Raw genomic sequence first — 8,071 nt, 5'->3', positions numbered from 1 at the left:
AAAACTTTGATGTCTCCAGGAAGGCAGGCTTTTCTTAAAGTTTCTATTGCTCTATTTAGGTGATCTAGAGGCTGTTACTGCTTCTGTTGGCCTCTGACCTGTGATGGAAACACCCAGGTCAGGGATGTGCTGGGCTCAGTTGAAGCCTGTCTGCCCATCCATGTAGATTTAATGGTCCACCTGGCAGCTCCACTGGTGGAACAAAGAGGTTTTACATCTCTGACTAATATGATGTATATATTTGTCTATGTATATATGCATTTATAAATAGATATAGAGACATTAGACTTCCCAGGTGCCTGCTAAGCAGGAGACTCGGTTCATTCCCTGGGTCAGAAGATCTGGAAATGGCGACCCACTTCAATATTCTTGCCTGGGAAATCCCATAGACAGAGGAGCCTGGTGTGCTACAGTCCATGGGGTCGCAAGGAGTCGGACATGATTTAGGACTGAACAGCAACAACAACAAAGAGACGTGCATTTATTTATTTATTTATTTATTTTGTATTTTTATTTATTTTTTAATTTTAAAATCTTTAATTCTTACATGCATTCCCAAACATGAACCCCCCTCCCACCTCCCTCCCCATAACATCTCTCTGGGTCATCCCCATGCACCAGCCCCAAGCATGCTGCATCCTGCGTCAGACATAGACTGGCGATTCGATTCTTACATGATAGTATACATGTTAGAATGCCATTCTCCCAAATCATCCCACCCTCTCCCTCTCCCTCTGAGTCCAAAAGTCCGTTATACACATCTGTGTCTTTTTTGCTGTCTTGCATACAGGGTCGTCATTGCCAAGAGATGTGCATTTAAATGGACATGTAAATAAAAGTTTTCATTCACAGGGTAACATAACTATACAGATAGAGATCTCATTCAAAGCAGCTTCTCAATCAGAAAAGACAGGACTTAAAAATAGAACATTGTCCATGGAAATCTGACTTAAGTCACAGATGGGCCTAGAGAGACTGAAGCCCCTCAAGGGGACAGTGGGGAGGACACATCAGCCTGGTCCTCCAGCTTCTGATTCTGGTAGAACCTACGGGCCCTGGTTACGCTTGTCTTCTTGATTCTCTGCATGGTGGACATCTGCTCTTGTGATCATGAGAAAAAGTACCTGGGAAAACGACAGCTTTCAGAAAACTGTTTTCAGTTTCAAAAGATTAGCTAGAAAACCAACCCCCAAATTAGATATTGGAGCAGCTTATTTTTTTATATTCTATTTTTCTCTGCTGGAAAGAAACGGCCGTGTGTATGATTGTGTCAGCAAGCATGGGCCCCAGGCTCTGACGGCGCAGAGAAATTAAACTTCTTTCAAAGGGAGTCACAGGCAAGTCAGCCCAAGAAAAGGAGTTTAAGACCTTTTGCGTTCATTAAAATGTATTTGGAGCCTGATAAATCTCCCGTATATGTCAAACAGTCATCTTTCCTGCTGTATTTTAAAAGCAGCATTTGAAGATCTGACAGTAAACAGCAAGGTGAAAGTTTCCTTCACAGAACTTCCTTGTTCTTTTTCTTCCTCCCCTGCCCCCCCAATAAAATGGTGTTTATGGCTTAATACGCAGAGTTAGAAAGAAGGATGTGAGTGGGAAGGCATGGGACTTAAAAATCTACAGACTTGGGAGGGAGATTCACGAGGGAGGGGATATACGTATACTTACAGCAGATTCATGTTGTTGTACAGCAGAAACTAGCACGTTATAAAGCAATTATCCTCCAACTAAAAATAAATTTAAAAAATAATTTAAAAATATTGTAACAAAAAAAAAAACCCTGAAAACATCTTCTATTAGTCCAGTGCCTTAGATAGGATACACTTTGTTATACTCAAGGGTAAAACTTGTTCAATTCTGACTTAAAATGTATTTATCAGTTGAAAACCTTTGATGAAGTTTAGCAAATGGAAAAAATTGCATCAAATGTGTGAGAGACATTGGAAATCTGTTCTTTGGTAGATAAAGCATGACAGAAAATTAATACTGAGACTTTAACTTGGCTTCCCTCTAATAAAATAAAACCTCTTGGGTGGGGGGGTGGGGGTGGAAATCTACAGACTGTAGGAATAGAAATGTATTTGGGGGTTGAACTTTTTTATTTTAAAGGCAAACTTTTTTTTTTTTTTTTTATTGTGGTAAAAAATATATGCAACATGTGTGCGTACCTCACTTCAGTCGTGTCTGACTTTGCAACCCTATGGACTGTAGCTTGCCAGGCTCCTCTGTCCATGGGATTCTCCAGGCAAGAATACTGGAGTGCGTTGCCATGCCCTCCTCCAGGGGATCTTTGCAACCTAGGGCTCAAGCGCACGTCTCCTATGTTTCATGCTCTTCAGGCAGAGACTCTTTCCCACTGAGACACGGGGGAAGTCCTACATACAATGTAGCATTCATCATTTCAGCCATTCATAAATGTACAAATCAGGGGCATTAATTTCATTCACAGTGTTGTATAGCCAGCATCACTATCTACACCCAAAACATTTTTACCATCTCTAATTAAAAAAAAAAAAAAATCTATGTCCAGGCATTCCCTGGTGGCCTAGTGGTGAAGACTCGGTACTTTCACGGCCTTAAGCCCAGCTACATCCCTGGTCAGAGAACTAAGATCCCACAAGCTGCGAGGCAAGGCCAAAAAAAAAAAAAAACCTATGTTCCTAGTTATTGTTAAACTAATCTCATGCCCCTGGTAATCCTTCTGTTTTTCTTTCTCTACAAATTTGTGTATTGTGGGTATCTCATATAAGTTGGAATCATACAATATTTGTTTTGTGTCCAATTTATTCCACCAAGCATAATATTTTCTAGGTCCACTCATATTGTAGTATGTATCAAAATTTCATTTCTAAAAAGGCAAACTTTCAACTTAAAAAGTCAGAATTTTGATCTGTTTTCCTCTTGTTTGTAACCCGCGTTTTAGAGCTTGTTAACGCTCCATAAAAGAAAGCAGAAGGCTTTGATCTGACAGGGCTTTGCTTAACTTACAGTGTTCTGAGCGCTTGCAAGTCTTTCCTTGTTGACTGAGAAGCCGAAGAGGTTTTGGATTTTCATTTTTCTTTCAGATCTTCCGGTATTGTTTACTGACAAATTCCTCTCTTAAAACAAAAGGACTGAAAAATCTGACCCTGAGGCACTTAGGGTCAACCCCAAGAGCACATTTTTTGATCCTCCTTGACCTGAATACATGTTGTAATTTTCCTTCAGATAAATTTTGGATGGGTACAGTGTGTAGAATATGGGCATTTAACACAACTCACATTCATAACTCCTCCCATTTTTTTCTTTTTATCAGCTTTTAGTCTAGCATTTCCCAGTCCCAATGAGACGAATGCCGCCTTTTTACAAATATTTTGTTAATTCCCCTTTAAAATTGTAAAATGAAATTCATAGGCAATATAACTTATATACACCTATTGTTGTGCTTAGCCACTCAGTCATGTCCAACTCTTTTTGGCCCCGTGGACTGTAGCCCACCAGGCTCCTCTGTCCATGAGATTCTCCAAACAAGAATAATGGAGTGGGTAGCCATTCTTTCTCCAGGGGATCTCCTCAACCCAGGGATCTACCCCAGGTCTTCTGCATTGTTGTCTAAGCCACCAGGGAAACCCAATAACTATATTGAAAGACCCAATAAAGTCGTCAGAAGCTGGCATTTAGGGGGATAATCACTTTTGAATTCAACAACTACAGATACAAACTAACACAAATGTGTGACATAGACAACTAAATCCCTTGAGTAATGTTGCAATTTTCCAACAGTTACGCATATTTCCAACTCAATGAACAACTTAGAAAAAAATTCTGAATAGCATATAAAGTTTTATTCTTAGAAAGTTTAGAATGTGTTAAGACTGTAATAAGTATATTGTGCTTGTATGTAAAATAGAATTAGATTTTCAGTTCAAATAATGCATAAGTTTGTACATATTCATGACTATCCAGTTGGATATTTGAAAGTCCTATATGGAATGCAGAAAAATTCTTTGCGCAGGCAAACTCACATAACATAGACATCCCTGACATTTGCCCTGTAAATGTTAATAATGGCCCCCAATCAGTATGACAATCAAAAAATCCACAATTTAAAAAATTAGCCAGAGGTGGAGTATAACTGGTCTAGTCTTTTTAGAGGTGGGAAACCAGCAGATCATTTGAAGTGCCTCTAAGAATCCCCAAGTGTGTTTACATGCCACATTTCCAGGGTGGGGTCTGGAGAGAGAAATGCTCCAAGGACAAATTAGGCCGGGAGGCCTCTGGGGCGGTTGCCAGTTTGAGGAGTGACTTTCTCATGTCCTTGCCCATGCCATGGGCCCGAGATCTTACCCTTTGCCTTTCTCTTTAGACACTCTGTCCACCACCACCTTCGCCAAGCTTCATAAACGTGAAAGTACATAAACAACTTTACTGTGGCATGGTGGAACCTCTAGGGTTGAACTTGCAAATTATGTCGTTATGGCTTCAAAAAAGGTTCAGGCTCTTGCCTCCATTTCATTTTCCCTTCTAAGTTCACCCTTAATTGCAGACTCCAAACCAAAGCTGCAAGTCTTGGCGTAGCTCCCGCACTATTAAAAAAATCTAATAATTCCTTTCTATATGTGTCTCCAACTTGGTTCCATGCCCACACTGGTAATTTGTCTGAACCAAACTTGGTGGCTTCCTGCATTCTGGGCTACAGTCACCCTGGAGACTGCACTTTCCTCTCTCTGAAAGGACACCCCTGGGCATCTCTCCTGAGTGAACGATCTTGCCCCCTTTCAAAAATACATTCTAAAAGAGATTCCTTCTGTGCCTCCACAGAATCTAAAAGTTTTCTCCTCCCCCCCCCCCCCCCCCCCCCCCCCCCGCCCAATCACTTCTGTTGTCTGCTCAGACCCTCTGGATAATCCCATAAAGTAGATCAGGGAAGTGGCCTCTTATCCCTGAGGTCACTGAAGTATAGATTTATTGATCTGCTGCATTACACAGCTAATAACTAGCAGAACTGAGAAAATACCATAGATTTGGGATTGCTTATTTGTTTTTGTCCTTTTTTATTATTTAATTCAGTAGGATTTACTGGGATTAGTTCACTAACCCCATTAAAATAAAAATTTAAAAAACTCTTTGGTGAACTATGTCATATTTATGCTTTCCGTAGTCCTTTGAGATTTTGCAAATCTCTCAGAAAGCCTTCTTGCTTTTCTTGCTGTCAGTACGGTCGGAAAACCCCTCATTTTCTAGTCTATCATCATCTCCCCAGAAGCGCCTCTGCCCTTCATATGGTTTAAGGTGCCCTTCCTTTGACCCTTTTCCCCATTGTTATTTTTCTGGATACACAGAAACCAGAATTGCCACACTGAAAGATCCATATGGCCTACATTTTGGTAACAGAGGTGTAAGAATATTTTCTGTTTTATTTCCGATGCATGTTGTAGGCAGGAGAATACTTTGGACTTAAAACTTCTCAGAACAGCAATTACTCAGTCCACCACTCACTGAGGCCCCAGCCTCCCATGCATTTCACACTCATCCTAAAGCCTTGACTGCCCTTCAGGCCCGTTCTCTCCTAAAATCCCACTCAGACGTCAAGGCCTCGTTTGCATGCTGCAGCCTCTATGAAGCTTTCTTTAAACTTCCAGAGGGACTTCACTCATGGTCCAGTGGCTAAAACTCCATGCTCCCAAGGCAGGGAGCCCAGGTTCAATCCCTAGACAGGGAACTAGATCCACAGGAAGCAAGCAAGAGTTCATATGCTACAACTGAAAGATCCCTCACCCTCGTGCATGTGTTGGCATAAGCCCTTTTTGGAGGTTGCCGGTAGCCCTACTGGGTTTCCCAGGTGGCGCTAGTGGTAAAGAACACGCCTGCCAATGCAAGAGACCTAAGGGATATGGATTTAATCCCTGGGTTGAAAAGATGCCCTGGAGGAGAGTATAGCAACCCACTCCAATATTCTTTCCCAGAGAATCCCATGAACGGAGGAGCCTGGCGGGCTATGATCCGTGAGTCGCAGAGTCAGACACGACTGAAGCAACTTGGCCGCACACGCAGCAGCGCTACCGCAGAGCCCGCAGACTCCAGGAGGAATTGATGCTTTTGACCTGCGGTGCTGGAGAAGACTCTGAGAGTCTCCTGGACTGGAAGGAGAGCCAACCAGTCAGTCCTAAAGGAAGTCAGTCCTAAATATTCATTGAAAGGACTGATGCTGAAGCTGAAGCTCCAATACTTTGGTCCCCTGATGCAAAGAACTGACTCACCGGAAAAGACCCTGATGCTGGGGAAGATTGAAGGTAGAAGAAGGGGACAAAAGAGGATGAGATGGTTGGATGGCTTCACCTGCTTGATGGACATGTGTTTGAGCAAGCTCCCGGAGTTTGTGATGGACAGGGAAGCCTGGCGTGCTGCAGTCCATGGGGTCGCAAAGAGTTGTGCAACTGACTGAGCAACTGAACTGAACTGAACTGAGACTCCAGGACCGGGTTGCCTGAGGCCAAACAACTAACAGGGAGGGAGCACAGCCCCACCCATTGGGCTAATTGGATTAGACAATTGGATTAAACATTCACTGAGCATGGCCCTTCCCACCAGAACAAGACAGAGATTTCCTCACGCCAGATCAGATATCCCAAGTGCTCAACTAGGACAAGTCACAGAGAAATAAATGTGTTTTAAAATTCCAAAATAAGTCCTCTATTTCTCCCAAAGCACATGATCTAAAACCTGTTTAGCGCTTAATTAATTCTGTAGAATTTGTGATTAAGTGCTCACAAACATTATACATTCATTCTGATTTCAGCTTTGCATTACATTTCACTCATTTCCCTGCTCTTCATTGCTGTTGTAGCTCATTGCTTCTTCCTGACTTGGCGTTTCTTCTTTCTGTTGTAAACTGTCTTCGAGAGTATCTGTAGATGGTGCATGCATGGTCAGTCGCTCCAATAGTATCCAACCCTTTGTGACCCCATGGACTGTAGCCCACCAGGCTGGGCTTCCCTGGTAGCTCAGCTGGTAAAGAATCTGACCTCGGTTCAATTTCTCAGAGGGGAAGTTCCCCTGGAGAAAGGGAAGATCCCCTGGAAAAGGGATAGGCCTACCTATTCCAGTACTCTTGGCCTTCCCTCATGGCTCAGACAGTAAAGCATCCACCTGCAAAGCAGGAGACCTGGGTTCAATCCCTGGGTTAGGAAGATCCCCTGGAGAAAGGAATGGCCAACCCACTTCCAGTATTCTCTTCTGTCCAGAATGCCCATGGACAAAGGAGCCTGGCAGGCTATAAGTTCATGTGGTTGCAAAGAGTTGGACATGACAGCGATTAAGTATATAGCCAGGCCCTCCTCCAGGGCACCTTCCCAACCCAGGGGTCAAACCTGTGTTCTCTTATGTCTCCTGCTTTGGCAGCTGGGTTCTTCACCACTAGCGCCAGCTGGGAAGCTCATCATTGCTGTCGTATCTCATTGTTTCTTCCTGACTTCGCATTTCTTCTCTCTGGTGTAAACTGTGTCTGAGAAGATCTGTATATGGTAAGTTTCTTGAATTCTATGTTTCAATTAGGAAATTTGGGTCTGTAAGTAACAAAAATCCCTACTCAAATTGTTTTTAAAAACTAAAGGATTCTTCAATTAAAAAAGAAATAAATTTGAAAAATAATAATGATAAAGGAATTCAATTATCTCACTTACCACCCAGTCCTAAGATGAATGTGGCTCCAGCAGGCAAAGCCGTCACATAAAGGAAGGTCCTCTCACCACCCTCTCTGCCATCCTCCACCTTTCTGTTCTGCTCTGGGGTTGATGCCCTTCTTGGCAATAGCTGCTGCAGTCCCAGGAATCACTGGCAAACATGACAGTGTCCAAAGGACGAGCATTCTGCCTCTTCTCCCTATGAGCTCTTGAAAGGAAAAGAGCCCTTTCGCTGAAGTCCCCCAGCAGATTTATCTTCACATCTTATTGGTCAGGACTGAGTCACCCACCACTTTCTGTATGTACCAACCACTCTCAAGGGGAACAGGATTACTATGATTGGTATAGACTAATTAAGATGGTTTGGGCTTCCCTGGTGGCTCAGATGGTAAAGAATCTGCCTGCAATTC

General features: G+C 42.8%; 1 long non-coding RNA gene across 1 annotated transcript; it reads right to left on the bottom strand.

Moving 5' to 3' along the window:
• Nucleotides 1–458: 458 nt before the first annotated feature.
• Nucleotides 459–7,755, bottom strand: LOC132659664 (uncharacterized). Its single transcript, XR_009600327.1, has 3 exons — nucleotides 7,662–7,755; nucleotides 1,669–1,727; nucleotides 459–1,124 (listed from the first exon to the last, which is right to left on the bottom strand). It is a non-coding gene; the product is annotated as an uncharacterized LOC132659664 (long non-coding RNA).
• Between the last annotated feature and the right edge of the window lie 316 nt (nucleotides 7,756–8,071).

The sequence above is a fragment of the Ovis aries genome, chromosome 4 (assembly GCF_016772045.2).
Source record: "Ovis aries strain OAR_USU_Benz2616 breed Rambouillet chromosome 4, ARS-UI_Ramb_v3.0, whole genome shotgun sequence".
NCBI classification, from domain to species: Eukaryota; Metazoa; Chordata; class Mammalia; order Artiodactyla; family Bovidae; genus Ovis; species Ovis aries.
Note: the sequence above shows the minus strand (reverse complement) of the source record. Positions and strands in the feature narration are given on the sequence as shown.